Source organism: Macaca mulatta, chromosome 9 (assembly GCF_049350105.2).
Source record: "Macaca mulatta isolate MMU2019108-1 chromosome 9, T2T-MMU8v2.0, whole genome shotgun sequence".
NCBI lineage: Eukaryota > Metazoa > Chordata > Mammalia > Primates > Cercopithecidae > Macaca > Macaca mulatta.
This window is the reverse complement of record NC_133414.1, coordinates 90,794,740-90,822,421: the sequence shown is the minus strand read 5'-3', so window position 1 is coordinate 90,822,421 and position 27,682 is coordinate 90,794,740. Positions and strand designations below refer to the sequence as shown.

Below are 27,682 nucleotides of genomic sequence, written 5' to 3'. Positions count from 1 at the left end.
AAGTTAATTTTTGAGACAATGAAACACAAATGAATGTGCAAAGAAAAGGCATATCTGGCTAGGCACAGTGGCTCAGGCCTATAATCCCAGCACTTTGGGAGGCCGAGGTGGGCGGATTATGAGCTCAAGAGATCAAGACCATCCTGGCCAACATGGTGAAACCCTGTCTCTACTAAAAATACAAAAATTAGCGGGGCATGGTGGCACATGCCTGTAGTCCCAGCTACTCATGAGGCTGAGGCAGGAGAATCACTTGAACCCGAGAGGTGGAGGTTGCAGTGAGCCGAGATTGCACCACTGCACTCCAGCCTGGTGACAGTGACAGAGCAAGACTCCATCTCAAAAAAAAAAAAAAAAAAAAAAAGAAAAGAAAAGAAAAGAAAAAGAAGAAAGAAAAGAAAAGGCATATCTGCCAGCCAAGAATCAGTTTTCAGCTTAAAACACAATAATACAGACCAAATTTAGCTCCTGTTCCCTGAACCAGTGGCAAAAGCAGCTAGTGCATGTGCCCAGAAAGCCACATGCAGCATGTTTACTTCACTATCCCGCTCTGTGCTGCTTTACTGGTTCTACACGTTAGGATTACAGATCCTTATAGGAATAGCTTCTTCACTTTAATGATTTCTTAAGAAAAAAATAAAACAAGATCTAGATTGTAGACTCCCATCAAAGAGCTTACTGGGAGAAACAGCTGTATTATGAATTATGAAGATTATAGGGGCATCCAACAAGGGGAAAAATTAAATTATTATCTCGTTCCTTTGATAAATTAAAATTGCCAGGCGTAGGCAAAGATCTGACTGGACAGAGTGAATTTTGGAGTGAAATTTTATGGTTATGTCTTTTAAAAGCCATGTAAATCAGCAAGCGTAAAGCTGACAGGACCTTGCAGGCTTCAGCAAGAACACACTGTCCCTCTCATTTATTTAAAAGAATGCTGCCCTGCTCAAAGGCCTGCAGTGAGCCATGCCAATGCGGTTTGGCTGGACTGTGAGTGTTTGATGCAGTCTGATGTGAGGGTGGGGGTGGCGCAGAGAACGTTGAAATCAAAAAGGATTCTGCTCTGTAGAGACAAAGGAGCCACAGAGACATAGACGTGGATCTGGGAAATACACCTTTTGCTACTCATTCAATTTTAGAAAGGGGGTTTCCGGCATGGCTGAGCAAAACTTAAACTTCTTCCCCTGAGAATTACAGGAATTACAGGACCTGACAAAGCTCTAAAGATTAAAGTAAGTTAAATTGACTACTTTCACCAGTCTATGATTAAATGCCCTATATAGGATATAGAGACAGGTGTCTGGTTCAGAAGAGGAAGGGGAGGTTGGAAACTGGTTGGAGTGAGAACTGAGCCTGTGGACTATGAAAATGTCAGAGCAGAAGGGGCTTTAGAGTGAATTTGGTTCCCCTCATTTTATAGATGCGGCAATGGAAGGAGACCTCAAGTGATTTTCTTAGGGTCACATGGTGATACATTGTTGGGATGAATATATACAGCTAGTAGAGCTTTTGATTAATGTGAGTGGCAGATTTATTGCAACAGGGGCTCCAATTCTTTTCTTCTCTCTATCCAAGCACCATGGGATGTAACTTTGTAGCTCCTCCCATCAAGAAGTCTGTTCAAGAGGTCTCATTGAGGTCTACTTCCTCTACCTCCAAACCTGGGCTGGCTTTGAGACTTGCTTTGGTTGGTAGAATGCAGCAGATGTGATGCTATGCAGTCCCAGGCCTATGCCTTGAAAGCCGTGCTTGCTTCTGCTCTGTCTCTTTGACCTTTGCTTCTATTAGCCCTGACCAGCCTGCCGAAGGGACAGAGACCACAGGCACAGAGCTGAGGTGTGCCGGCTGAGGCCATCTGAAACATGGGAGAGAGAGATGGCTATGGTCAAAGAAATGCTCAGCCAGGCCTGACCCAGATCAATGGAACCCACCAGCTAACTGTGAACTTGAGAACAGTAAGAATGGCTGGTGTTTTAAGCCTCTTAGTTTTGAGGGTGGTTGTTTCCAGCATTCTTGTGGCAACACTCGGCTAGTCAGTGGTGCTATAATGAGAGGTTGGTCACTGAGAGGAGAAGGAGGGAGCAGGATAATCCCTGGCATGGTAGGTCTTGCAGTTTCCATCATGGGGTATGGTGGCCAATTTAAGAATGAAACTATAACCTGGAAACAGATCCCGGAAAAGTCTCCTCACTGTGATTGTGGCATTGTGCTGTCTAAATGAAAGACAACCCTGAAGGGTTTGTATCATCACTTCCTAAAGCAGAAATGATCCTGGGGCTCTTCCAATTCTGATTTTAAAGAAAAGGAAGCAGAGGCTGCGCCGTGTTAAGGCAGGACCAGCTGCATAAGTTAATGGGCCGGACACAAAACAAAACTGTGGAGTCCCTTGTTAAAAAATTACTAAGATGGTGACAGCAGGGCATTAAACTAAGCACAAATCGCTTTTAAGTATGGGACTCTGTGAGACTGCACAGATTTTATGCCCATGAAGCTGGCCCAGATTTAAGCAATTCATCCAAGGATATCACTTCAGAAGATTCATCTGTCAGGCTAACCTTTACCCAAAACTGTAACCTGGTATATTTGTTAACTGCTAGTTCAAGAAGTAGGGCAAGAACCTAAGGCCTCTAGTTCCCACTCCAGTGATTCTTCTTTTTTTTTGCTTTTGACAGACCTATAGGAAGAAAATCGGAACCAGAAACAATACGGCAGACTTGGGCTCTGATTCACAGAGGGAAGAACTTATCATTCTTCACGGGGCACATAGAAGCATGAGAATTTGGGTTCAAGCAAGTAAATTCTAAATTAGAACCCATACATAAAGTGTTTGCAATGTCCAGTTATATCTCTATGATATTTTCTTTGTGAAAGTTGATTGTTCTTCCTTACAATAAATTGCATGAATTGTCTGTCTCTTCATTTAACTATTTCTTTTTCTTGTCTTTGCTATCTCTTTTTTTTTTTTTTTTTTTTTTGGTAAGTAAAAAATTTTCAGGCACTAAATAGCAGGGTATTTTTTTTGCTTTGTTTCTCCTAAGTTTTGTCTGACTTATGACATTAATAATTATCCAAAATCTCTGATTTCTTATCTTTTCTATAGAATGCTGGAAAAATGACAGCTCAATATGTACATTACCCCATCCCTAACCACCTTCGTCACTACTTTGAACACTCTTCTCTCACCCGACACTGCAGTTAAATATGACTGGAATCCTTGTTTCTATAGTAAACCAATCTACTTTATTTTATGGATAATTAATGTAAAAAATTAGACTCTGGGCTTCCTTCAGGTTTTCTTAGGTTTTTCCCACTGGCGTATAATGAAAAATTCAAAAAGGGCCTCTTAGGTAACAGAGACAAGTTTGCAGATTTTTTTTTTAAATTTCTTTAGAAAAGACAAGGTTTCTGTGACCTCCTTTTTTTTGAGACAACGAAAGTGACAAGACAAGATCTTAAATAATAAAGTTAAAGCCATCGGTAAAGGCAAAAGTCAAAGACGTGAAACATCTGTGAGAACACACGTAAAAGCTAGTGGGGATATCTTGAAGAACAGAGCTCAGTTTCGCATCAAAGGTCAAACCAACTGAACACCAAGGCTTGATGCCAGCCAGAGTCTTGCTGTGTAGAGGCTAGTTGCTTTCTGCACGGACACTGATTCTTGCTTTAAAGATTACTTGTTAACTCACTAAACACACCCAGCCCAGCTACCTGCATCATTCCTTTGTCAAGGTTCCCATTTACCTGGCCCAGCTGCAGATGAAGGTCAGATTCTCAGGGTATTTTACCCCTCCCCACTTCTTCTCTTTTCCAAATCACTATTCTGAATTTACAGTTGGCCAATGACCTCTAACTGGATTAATAAAATGTCTAATTTAGTTTGGAACATTGAGCTTCTGTTTCACTTTGGCTTGTTCAGGTTTTTATTAAATCAGAATAAATTTTCATAGTCCCTATGGAAATGCCAGCCTTCTCCACTAAGCTGGCAAAACATTTCCGTTTCCAAAGAAGTATGAAAACCTGTTTCCAGCCAGGCATGGTGGCTCACACCTGTAATCCCAGCACCTTGGAAGGCTGAGGCCGGCGGATCACGAGGTCAGGAGATCGAGACCATCCTGGCCAACACGGTGAAACCCTGTCTCTACTAAAAATACAAAAAATTAGCTGGGCGTGGTGGCATGTGCCTGTAATCCCAGCTACTAGGGAGGCTGAGGCAGGAGACTCACTTGAACCAGGAAGGCAGAGGTTGCAGTTAGCCAAGATTGCGCCACTGCACTCCAGTCTGTCGACAGAATGAGACTCCATCTCAAACACCCCCCTCAAGCCCCACTCCCCAATAAAAATAAAAAAAAAAACTCTGTTTCCAGAGAAGGTCCTGCAGTGGTGAGGACTGGTGAAAGAAACATGGGTCTTAATAATCATGACAACCTGCCCTGGTTTTTATCTTTTAGGTATGGTTTGTCTTCTGCTACTTGGTGTTTCTACCCAATCTATTTCTTATCTGTTTCTCACTTTTCTCTTGCATATTTCAGCCCAAACACCAAAGCTGTGATCCATTTTTAGTTTCCAAGGTCACATTGGCACAGAAATCTTTCTGCAGGCATCCCTTGAGGAGAACACCAAACGACAACTTTCTGCCCTTAAGCTAAATGCTGTATAAGCCTCTAGCTTCTTGCCTTCTGCTCAGTAGGGGATTTTTCTCTTCCTTTTTTACTCACTCTTCTGCCATTTCCTTCTCTTAGCACCAGGTACCCTAGATTCCTTTCTCTTGCTCTCTCCTGCTTTCTTTCATTTGACCCTGAAAACCAAAATGCTGATAAGCTCCCTTCCTTTGCCTCATTAAAAAATTGCCATAAAATTTATAGCTGGCTTAGTCCAGCCGTCACTGATCTTCTTGATTTAGTTACTGCCAAGAAGTGTTTTATGATTATCCACTGACTTATTTACAACAAACCTAATGAAGTCCTTAGTGTTAGGAGCCTGTATAGATATTATTTGTTTGGAAAATAGGGTGGGTACTTAGATACTTGAAGTTCTCTGTGTAGGCTGGGGTGGTTTGGGTTGTTTTGCTTATGCATTTCAAATGGAAAGGCATAATCCCAAGCCTTCATATGTAATAACATAGAATCATTTTGCTGCTGTGTGGCAAATGTATACAGCCCTGAGACAGCACAGGAAATTTTCCAATACTTCCCTAAGCATTAGTTTCAGGAGGCCATTTGTGAGGCCGGTAAGAGAAAACAAATTGTGTTGGTCATGATAAAATTGTCCGTTGGTGGAAACTGTTTAAATACCTCAATGTGATGAGGTTAATTGATTATACAAAAGTGATTTAGAGGCTGATGTAATAACCACCTGTTTTGAGTCTGCTATTTGAAAGATGGGTCAGCGCAGGAATAAATTAAATGTTTGCAACATTGGAATTGTGTTGATTGTTCAGTTGTATATTTAGAATATGTGAAAAGGATCTGTTCCCCCTGTAATCCCTGAAACTGTTGTTGGTCACAACATAAATGTAAGGTGTTCAGTAGTACCAAAGTTCTTTAACGGGTGATGCTGTGTCCTGAGTAAAACAGTGTTATTACCTGGAACAGATCCATAAAGAAGAGTTGTAATGCATGTTTCCAAAGAGAAAGCCTGACTGTATTTTTTGGGAAGTGAACCCTAAAACAATGGTGCCAGGAATTACTTGAACACTTCATTGTCCTAGAAGAAATCTGATGTCTGAGGAACAGTTGTAATAATCTGCCTTCTCTGCTTGCTTCCCCCAACCTGGCTAAGGATTGATTTAGGGTCTGGGGTGGTGGCAATAAAGATGAAGCATTTGCAACTGCACTACTGATTACTATATGTTCCTTTGCTGAGGCCACTGCCATTTTCTAAAGAGTTGCTAGTGGAGAAGAGCCTGGTGGTGAAGGAAGAAAAATAAAGACTCACTTGTTTAAGTTTAAACTATACTTCACCCAATAGTACAGAAGCCAGAAAAAGGAGTGATCATAGCAGGCAAATCTGACACAGCACTGTTAGAGAAGTGCCACTTGATAAGTCAGGAACTGTGCTTGCATAAACCATGTATAAACCGAGGCCCCACACGACCCAACCTCAACATAATGCTCCATGAAAAAGCACAGTCCAGAAACCAAAGTCATTACAACTGAAACCCGCTCTTTACTTTGATCTCTTAAAAATCATGATAGTAGATCCATTTACAATCCATGGTAAAACACCTTTCAACACCTTTTTTTTTAGAGACAGGGTCGCACTCTGTTGCTCAGGCTGGAATGCAGTGGCATGATTGTAGCTCACTGCAACTGCAAACTCTTGGTTTCAAGCAACCCTCCCACCTCAGCCTCGGAAAGTGCTGAGATTACAGGCATGTGCCACCATGCCCTGGCTCCCAAACTGCCATTGCTTCCTTTCTTGTTTCTCAGACTCCAAAGCTGCTCCAGAGACTCTCACATGTCAAATCCTACAACACTTTCTCACAGAACCTGTGGCCCATGTGGGCTTTTGTTCTTCACCCAACTTCTTCAGTTTGCAGGTCTACACTGCCTCACTGTTTTTGTTTGCTTTTGCCTTGTTTTTTTCTGTCCTTTTGTTTTGTTTTCTTTAACATGGTCTGCCTATTCTTAGAAAAAGCTTAGGAATTAATTTGGCAAAATTCTCTTAGAGGGAAAGCAAGGGCAAATGAAGAATCTGAGTAGACAAAGACAAAGTCCTCTTATTAGGCGGAGTTCGGGTAGGAGTCTCAAATTACAGCCATGTTAAGAGATTTTGTCCCTTAATACTGTCACAATTAACAGTAAAAGCTAACATTTATTAGTAGTTAACATGTTGCATTCATTTTGCTAAGTGTTTTTACATAAATTATGTCATAATAACTAATTTTATCTCACAAATTTGTAATATCACCGTATGAATAAGGAAGGTGTACTTTAGAGAAATTGAGTGATTTGCCCAAGGTTACATGGCCGGTAAACAGCAGAACTAGGACTTCTCAGCCTCAGATTCTTTCCAAAGCCCACTTTCTTTTCTTTTCTTTTCTTTCTTTTCTTTTTTTTTTTTTTTTTTTTTTTTTTTTTTTTTTTTTGAGATAGGGTCTTCCTCTGTCGCCCAGGCTGGAGTGCAGTGGCACGATCTTGGCTTACTGCAACCTCTGACCCCCCGGGTTCAAGCAGTTCTCCTGCCTCAGACACCCAAGTAGCTGGGATTACAGGTTCGCACCACCACACCTGGTTCATTTTTGTATTTTTAGTAGAGATGGGGCTTCACCATGTTGGCCAGGCTGGTCTTGAACTCTCGGCCTCAAGTGATCTTCCCGCCTCCACCTCCCAAAGTGCTAGGATTACAGGCATGAGCCACTGTGCCCGACTTCAAAGCCCACATTCTTAATCATCATAACTTTTAGGTATCAGCATTCTCCAGTGGCTGAGGTTACACTGAGAATAAAGCGATCATTGAAACACACTAATACTGTTCAGATATAAGAAATATAATCATCCCTATCCTTTCACAACACTCTCTTTTTACATAATTTTTCAGCTAAATGTGCCATTTTTGACCCATATCTGTATTAACATACTGATTACCAAATGTTAGACACTTGTCTACAAATTAGTACTAAAATTTTCTAACTATAAAAGATTGCGATTTGGAGGGGAAATTCAATTTTTAAATTTCTCTCTCTTATTTTTTATTATTTTATTTTTATTACCTTTTGCACCCAAAAGATCAGAGGAAATTCTATGGTTCACAGTTATAATTTTGAGACTGTTTCTTCATCTCCACTCTATCTCATCTGTGAAGCTGGAGGGAGGAAGGATTTAGGAGAGAGATTGGGAGCTCATCAGAGCATGACAGTCATGAGTGGTACCCAGAGTGTGAGAATGACCTCTAAACACAGTTGCCAGCTCCACTGTCAAAAATGCCACCTCAAAAAATTATCTTTGCATAAATTTCTACTTTTTGAACAAATTTCCCTTTTGGTATAAATGTTTCCTGCTATCTTTGTATCCTGATTGAAAGTGAAATGCTATGCCTCTGATGAGATTCATCACTACCCTTTGGAAGATAGGCCCCAAATCACACTTCCCACTTTTCTCTTTTTGGCATATGCCTTCAACCTGGAGTCTATGCCTTGAGTCACTTTTGCTTTCAGCCTCTGGAAGCTGTGTTAAGTCACCATCTTCAAGTCTCCTGACTCACGAATCACGTGTCAACTCCCTTGGCTGCTGGTCAGTGCACTTTCTGTTAAAATTTGAGCTTGAGTTAGTTATTTGAAGGACATGGAAACACAGAGCAAAAAATGAGGCAGAATGAAGGTCTCTGACCTAACATCTGGAGGCCTTGGCCTTCTGGGTTAAAACAAACACTGGAGCTACGAAAGAATCATTCTGTCACCTGACCCCAATTCCTTGACCCTGTTACAGAAAAGGTTTATGTAATTATTGCAAGACATCTACATATCCCTATGTAGATAGAAAACAATAATACATCTTATACATACATGTACTATTCATTTTTCACATGTAAGTAGGTGTTATAATCAATATGATACAAATGGTTTTAATAACATTAACCAAATTTATTTGACAGTATGTATTTTCTTATTCAATATGTAAATATAGGCAAGAGATTTTACTATCATGAGACATTTATGAATTCTTATGTTAGAAAGGAATTCTCACTTTTTAAAAACAATTAGGAATTGCTAATATAAATAACGGTGGTTCCCTGTGGTCAGCAAAATGGAAAGAAACATGAAAGGGGTCCGAAATATGAAGGCACTTACACACACACACACACACACACACACAGACACACACACAAGCAGGAGATCTCTACCCAAAGTTATCAATTTCTTTCAGGAAATTGGCTGACACATCCTTGCTTTACCTTGGAGCTATGGGAAGTAGCTCTTGATTTAGTTGCTTCATTTGGCGTGGGTGTTAAAGAACCCCGTGTCAGCAAACTCACAGGAAGAACTTGTCATTTCTACTGGTATTCTGTCTAAGCTTCAAAATGGCACAACACTCAGCTGCCCTGGTGTATTATAGTCTTTGATAGTTTCCTGAGGAGAAATCGTAGATGATTATGAGTCAATGTGTAAAGAGATAAATAAAGGGCTATCTTCAACTGTAAAACTTCTGCTTCTAGCTGATAATTAAAATGGAGTATCCGAAGAGCCCAGTGGGTAAGTTGTTTAGTTGGTTTTAATAGTCCCAAGTCCATCTCTCCTTCTTCTGGTAACAAGACCTCAATTTTCCTTTAGAGAATCGTCCATACCCATTGCTAGGCACGTGGCCCAGACCTAGTCCCCAAATTGCTGCTGGAATTATTGGGAAGGAAGTGAACTCCTCTAGATGAGGTTTTGAAACTGGTTAGAAGTCGGTTTGGCTTGTGATCACTTTTGCCATTACTGGAGAGAGCCTGCCTAAGAATAAGTCAGCACAGGGGACCGCTGCCCAGCAAATAGAGATAGAGTCCAAAGAAACTATTTGAACATCTGATCTAAATATTCCTGAGTCTAATTTTTGAGTTATGTGAGTCAATCAAGTTTCCTTTGTTGCTTACAGGCTTGATGTTGTTACAGGCTATGGTGTTGTTACTGGCACCATTAAAAAAGCCTAACTGGCCCAGCACTTTGGGAGGTAGAGGCTAGTGGATCATGTGGTCAGGAGTTCGAGACCAGCCCAGGCAACATGGTAAAACCTGTCTCCACTAAAAATACAAAAATTAGCCAGCTATGGTGGCACGTGCCCATGGTCTCAGTTACTTGGGAGGCCGAGGCAAGAGAATTGCTTGAGCCTGAGAGGCAGAGGTCGCAGTGAGCCGAGATTGCGCCACTGCACTCCAGCCTGGGCGACAGAGTGAGACCGTGTCTCAAAAAACAAAAACAAACAAACCTAATTAATACAGAGTTGTTCTTTTGTCCTTCAGCCTCCAGTGGAATTTACCAACATCTTTGCATTATTTCTTTCCACATTCCACCCTCTCACAGCAAAACTGCCACAGCCTCACTTTCTTATGGACCCTCACAGTGTGGAGCAGGACATTTTCTGGACGTTTTCTCTTGCAAACCAGCAAACTTTTAGGCACAAGGCAGTCTCCGCCACTGAACAGGTCCAAGAAAAGGTGGAGATAAGAAGAGACCCTGTGATTCTCCTAGGGATCTTGGCTCTCAGACAGCATTGAAAATTCATCTCAGACCAGAGTGTTCTAAAATGCAAACTGAAGCTTTCTTTTCAACTGGCAATAAATAGTGCTTGATGCACTGCAGTATACAAAGGTTGCCAGTTTTTTGATAGAGCAGCCCAGTAGCCCAGCTGAGGATTTTGCGAAGAGGGAGGATTGTAATAGTATTGTTTTATGGAGATGGGGTCTTTTGATGATGACCCTGTGATTTTGCTTCAATTCCCTTTTTTTCTGTGCTTTTTGTCATTCTTGTTCTCCTGACTGTGTTCCTTTCCATTATCGCTCTTTTCTTTGTCTGAAATTGGACCCACAGAAATGAGCCTGTAATCGGGGGACATGAGAATCCCTAAATTGCTCTCATTTTGATTTTCTACTTTGTTAATATTTCAGTATATGAGAGACCAATGAGACATTTTAGATCACTGGCCCTTCAACTTAGTCATGCTACTATCTAACCTGCTGCATGGAAAATTTGAGTATGCATCATAGCATCTAAAATCGACATTTCTAAATCTGTTTGTGGTACATTATGTAGAAAATTGCTTCAGTCTCACTAGTACTTGAGAAACCTTCATCATACATCATTCCAACATCCCAGAAAAAGCAGCAAGTGGGAAGATTTGTATGTGAGAGAAATAGGGGAACAGCAATACAGTATTGCAACCCATTGATAAAGATGAAACTGACTTCCTTAGCTTAATTGGACTTGACTCATCCTTGATTTTTGTGTCTCTTTGTGCTGCTTAATATATAACCAAATATATATAACTGAATGAGGTAGCTGTTCTTCAGTGAACTTTGCATAAGAGTTAAAAAAAACCTGAAATTCAAGTCTTTATAATAAAATGAAATCCCCCCCGAAGTATATGCAGAAACTTTCAGTAAGTTTTTAAAAATAACACTTCAAGTATATTGAGCACATCCTATGTGCCAAGCGTTTTATTATACATATGTTACCTCATTTGGTCTCAGTACCTGAGACAGAAACAATTAGTCCCCTCAGTTTTCTTTTGTTTTCCTTTCTTTCTTCTTCTTCTTCTTTTTTATTTTGTTTTATTTATTTTTAGTGATGGGAGCTTGCTTTGTTGCCCAGGCTGGAGTGCAGTGGCTATTCACAGGCGTGATCATAGCATACTGCAGCCTTGAACTTCTGGCTTCAAGCTCCTCCCACTTCAGCCTCCTGAATAGTTGGGACGATAGTCACATGCCGTCTCACCCAGCTTTACTCATTTTATAAGTGAAAAAATTGAGGGCCACAGAGACCAAACAACCTATTCAGAGCCAAGAGCAAGGTCTGTCTCAATCCAGAGACCAAGCTTCCAAAAGCTACAGAGACGTTGGAAAGAGAGAAGGAAAAAATTTCACATTCTATTATTTTACGGATTTTTAAAGAACCCCTAAAGTGAAGAGTTGGTGAGAAAGAGAACAAGGCAAGGCCACTTCCTATTTGCTGGTTTCAGACCATTCAGGGGCAATGGGCCAGGAGAAAATAAATAAAAAAAGACTGGGTCTTGGACTTGGATGCCCTAAGGTGAGCATCTTTGCAGCAATTTGTGGTTAGCAGTGGCTTATTTCCTTACTGATGGCTTGACAATACCTGGAGCCAAAGACATCCTGGACTCTCTCCAGCTCCCTCATACCGTATACTCCAACCATGATGGATTTTCAGTACCTGGGGCTTAGTCTTCTTTCTTTTACTTATAGGCCTTTAGACATTCTTTCCTTCTTTCCTTCTACCCAGCGTATTTACTCATCTCCTTTTCCCCTTCTCCAGGATAAATCTTGCTCCGCCTTCAAATCCAAGTTTAAATGATCTTTTCTCCTTGAAGTTCTTATGCTACCCCTGAACTAATTCAATGTTTTTTTGGTACATTCACCTATGGTATTGTTTTGCTTTTATCCTATGTACTAAGTTCTAAGATCCTACAGAACCTCTTGCGTACTCTGGTGGAGAACTTACAGCATTACCTATATTGTGCGTTTAATGCCTGGTTTCCTTCCTGGATTAGAAGCTCTTTTGAGGCAAGAACTGTGGTTTTTGTTTACCATTTAATTTCCTGGGCCTAATTTGATATTTGGGACATAGTATGCATATATTATTTAATAATAATTATTAAATATACCAACAAATAAATGAAAGAAATAGCTCAAGTTAAAGTCACTGTCACTGAATATTAGAATGGAATAATAACCAGTTATCAAAGTAAATGTGACCTGGTGAAACGAAAAATGACCACAGTAACATTATGCTTGACTTTAAGGATGAAACAGTGTGACATAATGCTTGGTAAGGGAAGATAACTATTTTGGATAACCTATAATTTAGAGAGAGTATAATGCAGGGTATATGAATTTTCATAAGTTAAAATAAGAAATACACTATATCATGACCCAGTATACACGTATACACATACCTAAAACACGTTTCTATATTACATGAAATACATTTTCATATTTATCTTTACAGTATGAAGCCTACTGATAATTTCTATTCTAATCTATTTTATACGTTTACTTCTATTTCATTAAATAATTCTGATAATGAACAACTAATTTGATCTTATGACTTTCTAATGGGCCTAAAGATCACCCTATCGTGAAGAGGAGAATGGGTTCTGGAGTCAGAACTGCTGGGCTGGCTCTGCCATTGTGAAGCTGGCTCTGCCATTGTGAAGCTGCATTGCCCCATCTACGAAATGGAAATGGTGTTGGTAACTACATCATAGAGTTGTTGTGAGGATTAAATGAGATAAGGAGTGGGAAGCACTTAGCACAATGTCTGGTGCAAACTCCTCAACAAAACCTAGCTACTAGCAATTGCCAAACACTACACGAATGCTTCTTTGGCATCTGCCTGTATCCTCTGAAAAGTTCCATGATGTAGTATTATTATCCCCATTTTATAGTGAGGAAAGTGAGGTTCAGAGAGATTAAATGAATCATCCAAGGTCAAATGGTAAATAAATAGCAGAGCTGGGGTCCTCAAACCAGGCCTGATAGACTCTGAAACCTCAAAAACCTTTGTTTTTTTGAGATGGAGTCTCGCTCTGTCACCCAGGCTGGAGTGCAGTGGTGCAATCTCGGCTCACTTCAACATCCACCTTCCGGGTTCAAGCGATTCTCCTGCCTCAGCCTTGTGAGTAGCTAGGACTACAGGCACACACCACCACATCTGGCTAATTTTGTAATTTTAGTAGAGAAGGGGTTTTACCATATTGGTCAGGCTGGTCTTGAACTTCTGACCTCAGGTGATCCTTTTGCCTTGGCATCCCAAAGAGCTCGGATTACAGGCAAGAGCCAAATTGCCCAGCCTGAAACCTATGATTTGTATAGGAAATAGGGGGGAATATTCAAAGAATATTCAAAGAAGCTTTCATGGAAATGGCTGGACTAGAGGTAGCCACTTATCTTTGAAAGATAAGTGACTGGTATAGAAACATATACCCATGTAGCCAAATGCTATTATATATGGTTGAAAGAAGGCCGGGTTTAGGATCAGCTACACCCACGTCCTATCCTTGGCTCAACCACTTACCAGCTTAGAAACTGTGTGCAATTTTATTTAGCCTTCTTGAGCCTCAGTTTGCTCAGCTTTATGCTGTTGATAATACCAACACTACAGAGTTCTGTAAAGAATAATAAGCTATACGGAATACATTTTTTCATTTTTTTGTTGTCTGACAAATAAGTGCTCAAAAAATAGAAGCTATTTTTATTAGATAGAATTTACTTATAGGAATGTGAGTCAGAACTTAATCGCTTACACAGGGCTTAATTAAATTTGTAATTTGTAGGTTTTAATTGATGCAATTTGCAGTCATATTGAGAGCATGGTTAAAAATATACTGTACAAATGGATCTGGTAAGTTTTGTTATTAATCATCTTGAGCAGCTCCAAATAGAATGATCATGAGTGGCATTGAGCTTGCAGCTATTGATTGCATTTCTAGTAGTCAAGTTTGTCCAACAGAATCTCTTCCAAGTTACTAGAATATTGCTGGCCTTCCTGGGTTAATGAAAAGTACATTTGCCTCACCTAGGAGCCATCAGATCTGTCCATCTGCCCTTTGACAGGTATTATAGAATATCGAACAACACTGGGGCCAGTTTGGCAGCATTGTTCATTTCCATCTCAGCTTAATTACTAACCCTGCTGCCTTCACATCAAGCCTTAGGGCTAGAAATGAATTGAATGCTGGAAATATAACACTGACTTCCATTTATGCTCCCTCTCATTTCTACCACTGTGAATTTGAAGACAGAGAAAGCCAAATGTCTTGTTCCTTGTGGTACCTCTGAAGGTGTGTTTTATGACTTAACTAGGCACGTTGCTTCAACCGCAATTCAACTCTGGTTACTGTGAAATCATCCAGTTTAATATTTCCCCTGGGAACTCCACAGTATGTTAGGTGGTTACTAAAACCCTGGACTTCAGAGGTGGAGCACAGCTGTGATTTTAACGGGTTCACTCACAGGTGGGGAGTGGCAATGGCAGAACTTGTGAAGTTGAGATGCTCTTTTGAGATTGTTAGCTGCCCAACTAACCCTGGGCAGACTCTGTCCTGCAAATGAATTACAGAGATGCAGAGAGAATAAATGTTTTAGTCTCTTGGGAAATTAAAATACTCCTCAGACAGAAATACCAGAAGAATGAAAACTGTCAGAGAGGCAGTTTTACACAGATATATTTCCTTAAGTAGGGATATGCTTCCACATATCAAAGAAGGATTTGAGAAGTTTTAGTTTTTGTTGTGTTCAGTGATGTAGTGAAAAATGTTTTAGTAAAACATTTCCTTTCAAATCATTTATTCACTAATCAGTAGCAGCAAAAAAGCACTAAAGTAAGAGTCAGGAGAACTGAATTTGGGTTCTCACTCTATTGTAATGGTTTACACTTACCGGTTTTGGTCTTTTCCCCTCACTGGAAAAATTCAGACGTATCTCCGTAGAATATAGAGTCCAGTGCTAAGATTATAGTCCAGTTCTAAGATTATCTAATTGAGATCCTGAAAGTCTAATGCGATTAAGTTGAGACTTTTTGACTGGAATTAAATTCCATTAACATTTCTTTCTAACAGGAGAAACATTTTGCACTGTGCTAGGGGATTCTACCCACATAAGTTAGCATGTTACTTGCCAGAAGAAAGAGCAATGAATGGAGTACTTCAGTAAGTATCCCTTCAAATAGTTTATCTGTTAATGAGTAGCAATACGAATGAAAGTTAGAGTTTTCAGGATTCTCTCACATTATCTCACTTTATCCTCATAAAAACCCTAAAAGGTAAGTCATCATTCTAATTTAATAGAAGGAAAAAAACTAAGATTTAAAAAGAATTAGCTTTTTTCCCATGTTTACCTAAGTCATAAATGACAGAGATGGATCATGCTTTTTTTGGAAAAAAAAATATATATATAAGTAGAGAATTAATTTGGGCCAAGATTGAGGACTTCTGCCTGGGAGACATAGATTCAGGTTGCCCTGAATACATAGCCCCCATGTTTTTACTTTTACCTATCTGTGAACTGTTTATGCCAACAGTCATAATGATATTAGAAAGTTTTTTGTACTTTGCTACATACCCAAGTGTTCATGGCCATATACATTTTGGATTAGCCAAAGCAGGCCCTATTAATCTGTGAGACACAGACCTCTATGGAGGTGGTTGAAAGGTTATTTCTAAAAGCATTTGAATCCTTACGGACACTAAGCATTATCTGTTCACAAATTAAGTAATATCTCAAACATTCTATTCTAAGCAGTTCTATTTTTCAAATATTTCTATTTTTCAAATACAATCGTGGCTATTAAAACAAATAATTACATAACAACATTACTGAATTAGTATCATATTTCTGTCAATACTGTATGTATTTTCTCAATCAATGGATACTGAAAGTACAACTAATATTGCTTGGTGTCTGTGAAACTTTGAGTATCAAGCTCATTCCTGTAATCCCAGCACTTTGGGAGGCTGAGGTGGGTGGATCACTTGAGATCAGGAGTTTGAGACCAGCCTGGCCAACATGGTGAAACCCTGTCTCTACTAAAAATACAAAGATTAACCAGGCGTGGTGGCACGCACCTGTAGTCCCAGCCACTCAGGAGGCTGAAGCAGGAGAATTGCTTGGACCTGGGAGGCAGAGGTTGCAGTGAGCCAACATCGTGCCACTGCACTCCAGGAGCAAGACTCTATCTCAAAATAAATAAATAAATAAATAAATAATCCTGTGAACTTCCTGCAGTTATGAATATCTTCATTTGGATATTGGCTGCACGGCTATATACACTTGTTAAAATGCATTGAATTATGCACCTAAGACTTGATATGTTGCTATGCTGTTAGAAATTTTACCTCAATTAGAAAAAAAAAAGGGCCTCAGGTACTTGGAATGTTGGCAGTCCAAGTATACAGCAACTTCTCCAGTCCCAGTTAGACTTTCCCTTCTAGACAGTATTTGGGACAATAATGAGGTGCTCTTCTCCCGTTGCCCTCTGTGAGTTAAACTACTGAAAATTACCAGTGGGGAAAATTGGCTACTTGTTAGTGCAGACCAAGAAATTTCCATGCATGTGAGTCTGGAAAGCATTAAAACAGCTGTACTGTTGCCAAAGGTGGTCAGGACATAGATCATGAAAGCAGAAAGAGAACGTGATTGCAACTTGGGAAATGGAATTTAATTGAATATTTGGAGAAAGAAGAGAGTCAATATAATGGATTAACTTCTGTGAGCAGAAGCGGGATAGCCAATTTGAAGCATAAAAAGGCAGTCTGAGAATTATGTAATAGTGTCCAGAGAAAGGATGTGCCAAATCTAGTAGATTCTAATTCAGGTGTTCTTGTAGGCAGCATTGTAGATCATAAGTCTTCATCTTGGTCCAGATAAAATAGGTCCAATTTAGCCAAGGTTCTTTGATTCTGAATCTTGAGGCTATCTTTTGTTTGCCAATTTGGCTTCTCAAGTCAAATGCTTTTGGAAAGTAGGTGTCCTAGGTAGAAGATGTTAATACTGTAGATATCTGCAAATGTCTATTAAAGTAGTTATTCTGTATTACACCTCAGTCTCTTTTAAATTCAGTTACTATAAGTCGGTTCCTCTGGGTCTGATCATTTCTAAAGACCTCAATTTTAAGTTTGTGTGTCTGCAAGACTGTGATGACTCCTTGTATTAGGCAAAAAAAAATTGGTTTTCACAAGACAGAAATACAACTTAAACTTGCTTAAGCAGATGCAGAAACTGATTAGCTCACTTAAAAGTTCTAGGTGGTACTACGTTTAGGCAAGCAGGATCCAGGAGTTTGAATAATTCCATTGCAGATGCTGTATTCTCTATTGCTAGTCTCCGCTTTATCCTCCATTAGCCCTGTTTTTATTCAGGTTTTCCTTTGTCATGACAAAATGGTTGTCAGTAGATCTAAATCAGTCTTAAATTCTAAGACATTCCAACGAGAAAAGAGAAAATCTCTATTTCCAACAGTTTCATCAAAATCTTGGACCAATATCTAATAGCCTTGACTTGGATCAAGTGGCTAAGCCCAAACTAATCACCGGGATCAGGAAAATAGAATGTGATAATTGGGCAGAGACTTGGATCATAGGACTACACTGCAACTGGAGAGTGGGATGGCCCCTCCTAGCCCATAAGGATGAAGAATGGGGGAGGGGTAGTTTCCAACTAGATAGCAGCAGTACTGATATCAGATCAAGGAACAATGGAGCCTAGGCAGAAAGCTGAAACAATAGCTATCCCTGACACCACCCAAAGTCACAGTGGTCCCTGAGGCTTCCCTGGGCTGTCGGCCAATGACCCCTGACTTATTTTTACCTTTTCCCTTTATTCCTTCCTTTTCTGCCAACCAACACAGTGGACTAAGAAAGTATCAGTGATCAGGGATTATAAATATCTTTATAAAAACCAACTTATTCTAAATTTAATTTAGAGAAGTAAATCAGATATATAATGTAAAGCTTGTACCATAAGGGCACAACCCCAGTAGTTATTTTAAAATAATTGCGGATCTGCTGATAACAGAAAGATATTCTGAAACTAAAATAATACTTTTGGAGACATAGTCTTCCATTTTGGATTTTCTAGCCCCCTCCTCTAGTCCACTGAAAGTTACTGTAGTTGGGTGTTTGGTTGTTGGCAAGCAAACAAATAAATAAAGACTGCTTTGTGACAATGAATCATTCATCCCATTCTTCCCTTCTGCAACTACATACTAAGCAGCCACTGTGTTCCCAGAAGTGGTCCTAAAAAAGATGGTATTAAAAATCTATTTATGTGACTGTGAGCCAGAGATAACTAGAGATGGAACTGATTTTGGAGATCATTTTATCAATGTCCAACATGATATATTCATGGTTAGATAGAAATGAAGGAAGCTGGAATAACTCAACTCATATTTATTAAGCACATGCTATACAAGTTATTAAGTAAGGGCACAGAGATATGCTATGATTATGGAAATACAAGTTGTTTGACACATAACATGGGCACCTGTATTGATTTCCTATTGCTGGTGTAAGAAATTACCACAGACATAGTGGCTTAAAATACCATGAATTAATTTTCTTACAGTTCTGGAAGTCAGAAGACTCAAATGAGTCTCACTGGGCTAAAATCAAGGTGTCAGCAGGGATGTATTCCCTTCTGGAGCCTCTGAGGAATAATCCATTTTCTTGCCTTTTCCAGCTTCTAGAGGCTACCCATATTCCTTGACTTTATTTTCTTTAATTGTTTTTAAATTAGTTTTGTGGGTACATAGTAGGTGTATATACTTATGGGGTATATGAGGTGTTTTGATACAGGCACATAATGTGAAATAAGCACATCATGGAGAATGGGGTATCCATCCCCTCAAGCGTTTATCCTTTTAATTACAAACAATCCAATTATACTCTTTAAGTTATTTTAAAATATACAATCAAGTTATTATTGAATGTAGTCACTCTATTATGCTATCAAATAGTAGGTCTTATTCATTCCTTCTAAATTTTTTTGTACCCATTAAGCATCCCCAACTCCTCCACAATCCCCACTACCCTTCCCAGACTCTGGTAACCATCCTTCTATTCTCTATGTCCATGACTTCAATTGATTTGATTTTTAGGTCCCACAAAAAAGTAAGAACATGTGATGTTTGTCTTTCTGTGCCTGGCTTATTTCACTTAACATAATGATCTTCCATTCCATCCATGTTGTTACAAGTGACAGGATCTTATTCTTTTTTATGGCTGAATAGTACTCCATTGTGTATATGTGCCACATTTCCTGTATCCATTCATCTGTTGATGGACGCTTAGCTTGCTTCCAAATTTTAGCAACTGTAAACACTGTTGTAACAAACATAGGAGTGTAGCTATCTCTTCCATGTACTGATTCTTTTTGGTATGTACATGGCAGTGGTATTGCTGGATCATTTGGTAGCTCAATTTTTAGTTTTTTTGACGAACCTCCAAGCTGTTCTCCATAGTGGTTGTACTAATTTACATTCCTACCAAAGGTGTACAGGGTTCCCTTTTCTCCACATCCTCACCAACATTTGTTATTTGTTATTGCCTGTCTTTTGGATAAAAGCCATTTTAACTGGGATGAGATAATATCTCATTGTAGTTTTAATTTGCATTTCTCTGATGATCAATGCTTCCTTGGCTTATTAAAGCCCATCTTTTGTCAAAGCCAGCAATGAATAGTCAACAAACATTTGTTGAATGAATGAATTTGGAGTCAGACAGACCTTGTTTCAAATCCTAGCTCTATTACTTGGCCTTGGGTAAGTTACTTATCTCTAAGTAAAATTATACATGAAATGGGTATAAAATGTCTATGGAATAAAGTTCTGAAATTTCTATGGACCTGAGTATATGATAATCATAACTAACATTCACTGAGTGCTCAGCATGTTGACATGATTTATATTTATTACTTCACTTGATTCTTACTGAACCCTAAAGAGTGGGTGATGTTTTTATGTTGTTTATAGATAAGGGACTGGGGCATAGAAACATTAAGCATCTTGCTCTAAATCATAGTAAATGGTGGAGCTACAATTTACCTGGCATTCAGAGTAAGTATTCTTAACCACAATATTGCACATTAGCCAGAGTAAGGTAAATTCCAATTATGATGCCTGGTACATAATCAATGCTTAGTACATTGCAGGGCAGGATTAACAGCAATAAGCCTAGGAGCAAGTAATGGGAAGTGATCCAGGCCAACAGTCTAGAAGCTGCTATTGGGAAGGTTTGAAACAAAATCCCAGATGTGGGGTAATACTCTAGTTCTTAGGTTAGTTTGACAGGAATAAAAATGAGCCTCCATCCTGGTAAACCTGCCATGCAGTATAGATTATAAGCAAAAAGACTGTGGCACAGGGGACCAAAATAGGGTGCAGGTCCTGGAACTATGTCACGAGTTAGAAGTGAACTCAGAAACAAATGAACTCAGCAACTAAAATGTGGCTCATAGTTAGAAACACACTAGCAGGATACATGCCGTGATTCTGTGTCACCTGGAGAGCTCTGGCAGCAGGGAGTCAGCCTGGGAGATAACTGGGCTGCAGATGGGTATCAGGAGCCCAGAGAAGGAGAGTGACAAAAGGAGGGTGGGGCCAGGCATCAGGCAAATGGTCCTAGCCATGTTTATTGACAACAGTAACTTGCTGTCTGAGTCATCATGTGTGTGCGTGTGTGCATACATGTCTGTGGTGTCAATCTTCTAAAGTATAAGGAACTGTTTTTAGAAAGCATTCTTCATAGGTCTCCTCTAGATCCCTAAAATATTTCTACAGCTACATTATCAAGATGATTCTATGGAAAAATAAGCTTGTTTCTTGCAAGCAAACAACCAACAACAATAAAAACAATACTAAAAGAATAAATTTTTAAAAACCCTCTCTCAAGTCCATCATCGCAATAAAAGTAAGCTCTTTTAAAAAGAGAAGCTAGGTTTTAACCAATTAGTTATTGAGACATTATCTGTAAAATATAAATGATCTTCCTAAAAATATAAAGATCTTTAAAATGTAAAAGATCTTCCTAACCTTTTGGTATATGAGAAAACAAATACAGCACCATATACAGTGACTAACCATGGGATATTCTTAGAAAAATACTGTGAGGAAATCAGATAACAAAAAGGGGATTTTTCCCTTCATTTTCCTTTTTTCCTTTCTGTTTTAAAATCCACAATTCAAAAAGAAAAACCTGGCCTGGAGTTTGGAAAGAAGTATTGGATTCTTGTTCAGGCTATTTCTTCTTCTGTTGTCCTTCAGAGGAGACTGTGGGACTGGGATGATACAGCCAACGTGAAGAACGGTTCCAATTCTTTTCAAGTTGTATCTGCTTCAAATTCACAGCACAATTAAATGCTCTTCTTGTGTATCTCACTAAAATTGAGGCTCTGTGGGTCTTATGTTAGTTTCCCATGAACTAGTTGTTAAGAAATGAGAAAATCCAAATTCTGCTCTGTGATCCTTTTTGGCAAGTATGCTAAAATTTGTAGACCTGTTATTTCCTCTACAAACCAGACAGTTTGACTATATTCAAATTTTCAAAACTCCTGGCATTTCGGCAAGATGGTAAAGTTTTTATATTCAAAGGCTAAATATAGAGAACATGTCCACATATGGCAAATTATAATAAAGCAAGAATTATGCCAGCTTGAAACCTATGATCCATGAATTAAAAAAAAAAAAAAATTCTGCAGAAATGATTGGGAGACTCCAAAAATAATAATAACAATGTTAATGAAGTACTAAAAATAAGATTATGGGTGGATATTTATAGTATATTTCTCATTCCTTTTCATGTCACTCCTTTTTTGAGGCCTGTCAAATTAACTATTAATTTTCCACCTCCTGGTGACAATGTAAAGCAATCTTGCTCAGACACTTGGGTCAACAGTAATAGAAATAATAATAATAGTAGTAGTAGCAGACATTTCTTACCATATTGCAGGCACTGTCCAATCTTGCTTAATCCTTACCTTGCATCTCCCCCCCGTCCCCCACCAAAACATACTTTTTTATAGGTGAGGAAACTGATGCTCAGAGCTACTAACAACAGGTTAATGAGTGGCAGTCCTGAGAATGAAGTCTAGCTTGTTTGGTTTCAAAGCCCATGCTCCTCCCATTATGCCGTACGGCTACAGCGTCGGAAATGTGTCCTGAACCAGAGGGAAGGCAAGAACATACATAATCTGGAAATTGTAAAGAAGCATTAGGCTGCACACAGAACTAAAGCCCTTTAGTATGTGAAAGATTTCTAATTGCGCAAAAGCACTGAGAGCCAAAGACTTTTCACAAAACAACTCACAAATCTGTAGCAAGTCCAAAGAGGCATGGAGCACCACAAAGCGTTTTGAAATTCCTGTCTAGAGGATCTGTAATTAAGGACCATTCCGGTGTTAAATTTGCATCTGTCCTTTGCTGATCTTTACTTATTAATAAAGGATAGTCACTATTTTTAGAAGGGCAGATCTATTACTCTTGTTAGTTTGGTTTCTAGGGCCCTACCCTTCTCTTGGAGGTGTGTCCAGTGATGATCACTATATAATCTAAGGTGAAATTTTAGGTGGGTGAAGCAAAAATAGGAGAAATGAGCACTGGATTTAGCTATTGGCCCAGGGGTGAAAGAGGGTTAGACTAAGAAATTGACCTTCTCCAACCCATTCAGTCACCCCCTGGACTGAATGGAAGGAACTAGCTTGTCATGTAAGGAACTAGCTTGGTCTACTCATAGAATGGGGCTAGATCCAAGGCTATAAATGAGAGAGAATGCCTGCCTGAGACTACACTAGGGAGCTGTGCCTGATGGAGTAACCAAACCAAGCAGAAGTCCTTTAGAGGAAGTCCTTTAGAGGAAATTTGCTCTTCTTGGGCCTGGGCCCTGAGGGTTTCACATGATAATTAAGCCCTTTATTTGAAACATTAAGTCCTAAGAATTGCTTCTTGAGCCTATCTTCCTGGTTGGCTTCCCAAGTCACAGTTCCATCATGCCATAACCCTGACAGAGGTTCAGATGTTTTGAGATATTTCTGGCATTAAAGTACAATTAATTTACACTTTAATGTAAAGTATAAATTAAGACTATTGCACCCTCAGGAAAAAAAATACACACAAACATATAGAAATATATATAATATATAGATACATGTATGTAACTATGCATATATATGTAATTTCTCTCACTTATTTTTCTCTTTATCTCTACACACACACACATACATGCACATACACTCACATATGCATCAACACACATTGTTTTCTTTTAATGCTTATGCATATAAAAGCAACGAAGGAAGAGAGACCTAGAGGTAACATGGAGTCAAGGCTTCCAAGGTTGTTTTTTCACTAATTATGTGTGGCCTTTGGTAAATCTCTCTGAAAAGTGACATCTAGGTGTAGTACATTGTTATATGATTTAAAAGACTGGGTTTTGATAGGTTAACTCAAGATCTGATAACCCTATTCTTCTATTGAGGATCCACTGTCAGTACCAAAGATCTGGGAAGTGCAGAGAATAAAACCCTAATCCAGGACAGCTTTAGTTTATCTTGGGGCTCATGATCAGTTTATTATTTCAGCTTGTCAAATAAAGCCCAAGAGGCATTTTTAAGCTTGGAAAATGCAATTCAATAGGGAATATCATTACACAAAGTTGATAACTTTTTTGTCTTTTCCTTCTTTTTTTTTTTTCAATGCACATGTGTGTGTGCATGCGTGAGTATGTGATTATAATCCTCTTGATTTAGTTGGGGCCCATCAGCAGCCTGTGGCTTTCCCCTCCCTCATCTTATATCATTTGTACCAGATGAGCAATTGCTACTTTACCGATAATTTCAAGCAGATGAGAGAAAAGGGTAGAAACAGCCTCAGAGAACACACAGCATTTTGCTTTAAAAATTCCTGCTCTCTATTTAGCTTTTAGCTAAATCCTCTCTCCCTCTGAATATTTCCCACATGTAGGCAATTTTGCTTTTCTTTTCAGTTTTAAATGCTGCAAGTCAGCAAGAAAAGAAAAGTGTCTTGTATCGTCCTGAACAACTACCTGATATTACACAGGTGAGATAAATTGTGATGCCACCAAATGTCCTATATATAAATGTATGGACATATATTACTTTCTAAAAACTGTATTTATACTGCATAATTTCTATCTTACTTTTTCATGAATGGTGCCTGTTCATTTTCTTATATCATTATATACGCTTCAAGAAAACATCATTTCCAGTGGACTCTCAACAAGAGCATAAACTTTTGATGTCAGAAAAACAGGGCAGACATGATCTGGACTCTGGGATATGTAAGATGACCCTCGTCCTAGGAGACCACATGGACTTTATCACGTATTCAGTATGTGAGGAAGCTGAGCTTTCCCTGGGGAAACAAGAAAAAGAGTGGAAACCTAATGTTGTCCTATTTTTGTGCTTTACATTTATTATCCTACATAGTGCTCCTCCAAAACTTGGAAACTATTATTATCTCATTTTACATAGGAGGAAACTGAGACTTAGAGAGATGAAGATATCTTATGCATAGATCTTGGATTTGGGACCAGAATTGCCCTAGTCTAGACCTTAGTTCTTTCTATTTCACCATTCTGCTTCTCTGAGAGGTAAATGACATCTTAAAATCAAGTCAGGTAAAATGCTTTATACAACTACATGAAGAAAAAAATTTAAATGTTACGAATGGAATAGGACATTTGGTTCCTCAGAATCAGGGAGATAAACACAATGTCCTTATGCTTCATGTTTAATTCCCTGAAGCTTAAAAGGGGAAACTTGAGGCCAAGTAGGGCAGTCTCTCTTTCCTTAGGTTGGGAATTAGGGAAAAATGAAAAAGGGTAGAGTGGGTGTGGAGATAATGGCAGCTCAGTCTAGGAGAAATGGAGCCTGTTCATCTCTACATGAACTAAGTACTAGCAGGGATTGAGCATTTTTGTATATCCTGCATCACTTTAAAAAAGTAGATCACTTTTAACAATATAGGATTGAAGACAGTAACAGAGGCCTAAGGGTCTTTTAATCTACATCAGCTAAATGTCTTTGACAACATTTAATAAACTTGGCAATGAAGTACTGGATGCTGTTAATATTAAATCATGATTTCTTAAAACATTTTTAAACATTTTATTTGCTTGGTTTGTATTTTTCCCTTTTGTCTCTTGACCAACTCTTTCTAGCTGGGCTTGACTTTCTGCCACCACCAAAAAGCAGGGCAAGTACTCAAGTAAGTAAGCTACTAAGAAGGCCAGCGACCCAAGCTACCAGGAGAATCAGCTCCCCATCTCCACTCCAGGGATTCTGCCATTCAATGACCATGTCAGGTAGGACAGGCAATTACAGACATCACTATACTCATGCCTCTTCTTAAGCTAATGGAAAACAGGCAAGGATGATGCCCAGGAAGGTCTCAAATGTGTTACTCAGGCATCATCTTTTATTCACAGTGCAAATGTTTTTAGTAACAGGGACCAACTCCCCTGAAACCTACTACAGCCCTTCAAGATTTCTGTATAATTCCTTCTCCTTTATTAAGCCTGTGTACCCAGTATAGGGTAGTGAGGTTTGTTGTTCTTACTCACTAGCTCATTTTTGCCTAATTCTACCATCTTAATATATTTAATCACACCAAAAAAGTCATAAAGTATTCTAAGCGTAGATAACCACATGAATTATACCTTTTATGTATAGAACCTAATATAAGGTATATTTCTCATTCATATTGCCTAGAATAACACTCTTTCTCTATAAGGATATGATCAATAACACCATTACCCTCTCCATTTACCCATCCCAAACTAAGGGGAAAGGTCACTATGAGCCAGGGAAATCAGAGAAACACCAGGAGGCACAGTGCAAGGTCTGGGGTCAAGATAAAACTAGTAGCATTGGGACAGTGTCTGAGGTGGGCTTTCTGTAATGAGAAAGGACAACTGTGACAGGGACTTCCTTTCTATTCGGGAATGTCCTTAGCAACCTATAGCTGCCTTGACCCACTGATCCCATCCCACCTACTCCTGTTCTTTTCCCTAAATGGCTCCTGCTGGCTGTAATGATAGCCTTGGCAGATGACAGGGTCAAGAGATGTGCACAATTATACAGTCCTTCTTCACCCTTTTCTGAGTTCTTACATAACCTCCTAGTCTCTCTGGATGAGCAGAAACATTCTGTCAAAACAAGAGGTGTCAGAGAAGGAGGCAAAGAAGGGTTACAGGTCAGACTCTCTGGTTCCCTTGAGCCTTATCACTAATTTCTGTCATCTGGGAATTGTCTTAACTTACTTCCTACCTAGCCTGCCCTGGCTCCAGAGGCATTCATATCTCTGTGCCCCAGACAGCAATTATAATGAGCTGAAGGCATGCAGGTCAAGGAAGAAGTGACAAGAGTAGCCTCATATAAGGACAAGCTATGAGAGAGATAGCAAAGTGCTTTCTTTACTCCAAAGCACCATTTTATTTCTAGTAAAAGGTCAGTTACTCAAATTCAACACCTAGATGTATACCCCAAAGTATTGAAAACAGAGACTCACAAAAATATTGGTATATTAGTGTTCATTGCAGCTCTATTCACAATAGTTAAAAGGTAGAAACAACCCAAGTGTCCATCAGCAATTTCATGTATTAAAAATGTGGTATATGCATATAATGAACATTATTCAACAATAAAAAGGAATGAAATTGTATATACAATACAATATGGATGAGCTTTAAAAACATTACACTAAGTGAAATATTCCAGACACAAAAAAAGTTGCATGATTTCACTTATATGAAATATTGAGAATAGGCATATTCATATAGACAGAAAGTGGGTTAGAGGTTGCCACGGCCTGGTAGGAGAGAAAAATGGCAAGTTATTGTGTAATTGTTAAAGTTTCCATATGGGATGATGAAAAGTTTTGGAAAAAGATACAGGTGATAGTTGCAGGATATTATGAATGTAATTAATGCCACTGAATTATTAAAAATGGTTAAAATGGCGATTTTATGCTATGTGTATTTTACCACAATTTAAGAAAAGATCAGCTACTCATCAGGGCATGTGTTTTTTTCCTGTTATTCAAAACTTTTTTCCTAGATTTTGCAAAGTCTCTGAAAAATTCTTTGATCTCATTAGATTGACACATACTTTTTTCTACCTTTCTTTTATTCACAGTGCAAATGTTTTTAGTAACAGGGACCAACTCCCCTGAAACCTACTACATTTCTGCATTTTCTACCTTTCTGCATTTTCCCATTTTCTGCTCCTATGACCAACTGTTAGGAAGTCCAATTACTTAACATTTATTGAATTCCAGGCACTCTTCTGTCCTACATGAATTGATGAATTTAGTTCTCATAACCTCTATGTGAAAAGTATTACTGTTTTTGCTATGGAAGGGGGTCAGGGAAGTGCAGGGTAGAGAAGGGTGTGGTACCTGGGGAGGGCTCCACTCCCGGACCTGTGCCCACTAACCTAGGTAATGAGAGGCACTCCTGCCTTC

At 39.0% G+C, this 27,682-nt stretch overlaps 1 long non-coding RNA gene across 1 annotated transcript; it reads left to right on the top strand.

Moving 5' to 3' along the window:
- The first annotated feature begins 1,065 nt into the window (after positions 1–1,065).
- Positions 1,066–2,919, top strand: LOC107000192 (uncharacterized). Its single transcript, XR_001447196.3, has 2 exons — positions 1,066–1,232; positions 2,673–2,919. It is a non-coding gene; the product is annotated as an uncharacterized LOC107000192 (long non-coding RNA).
- The last annotated feature ends 24,763 nt before the right edge of the window (positions 2,920–27,682 follow it).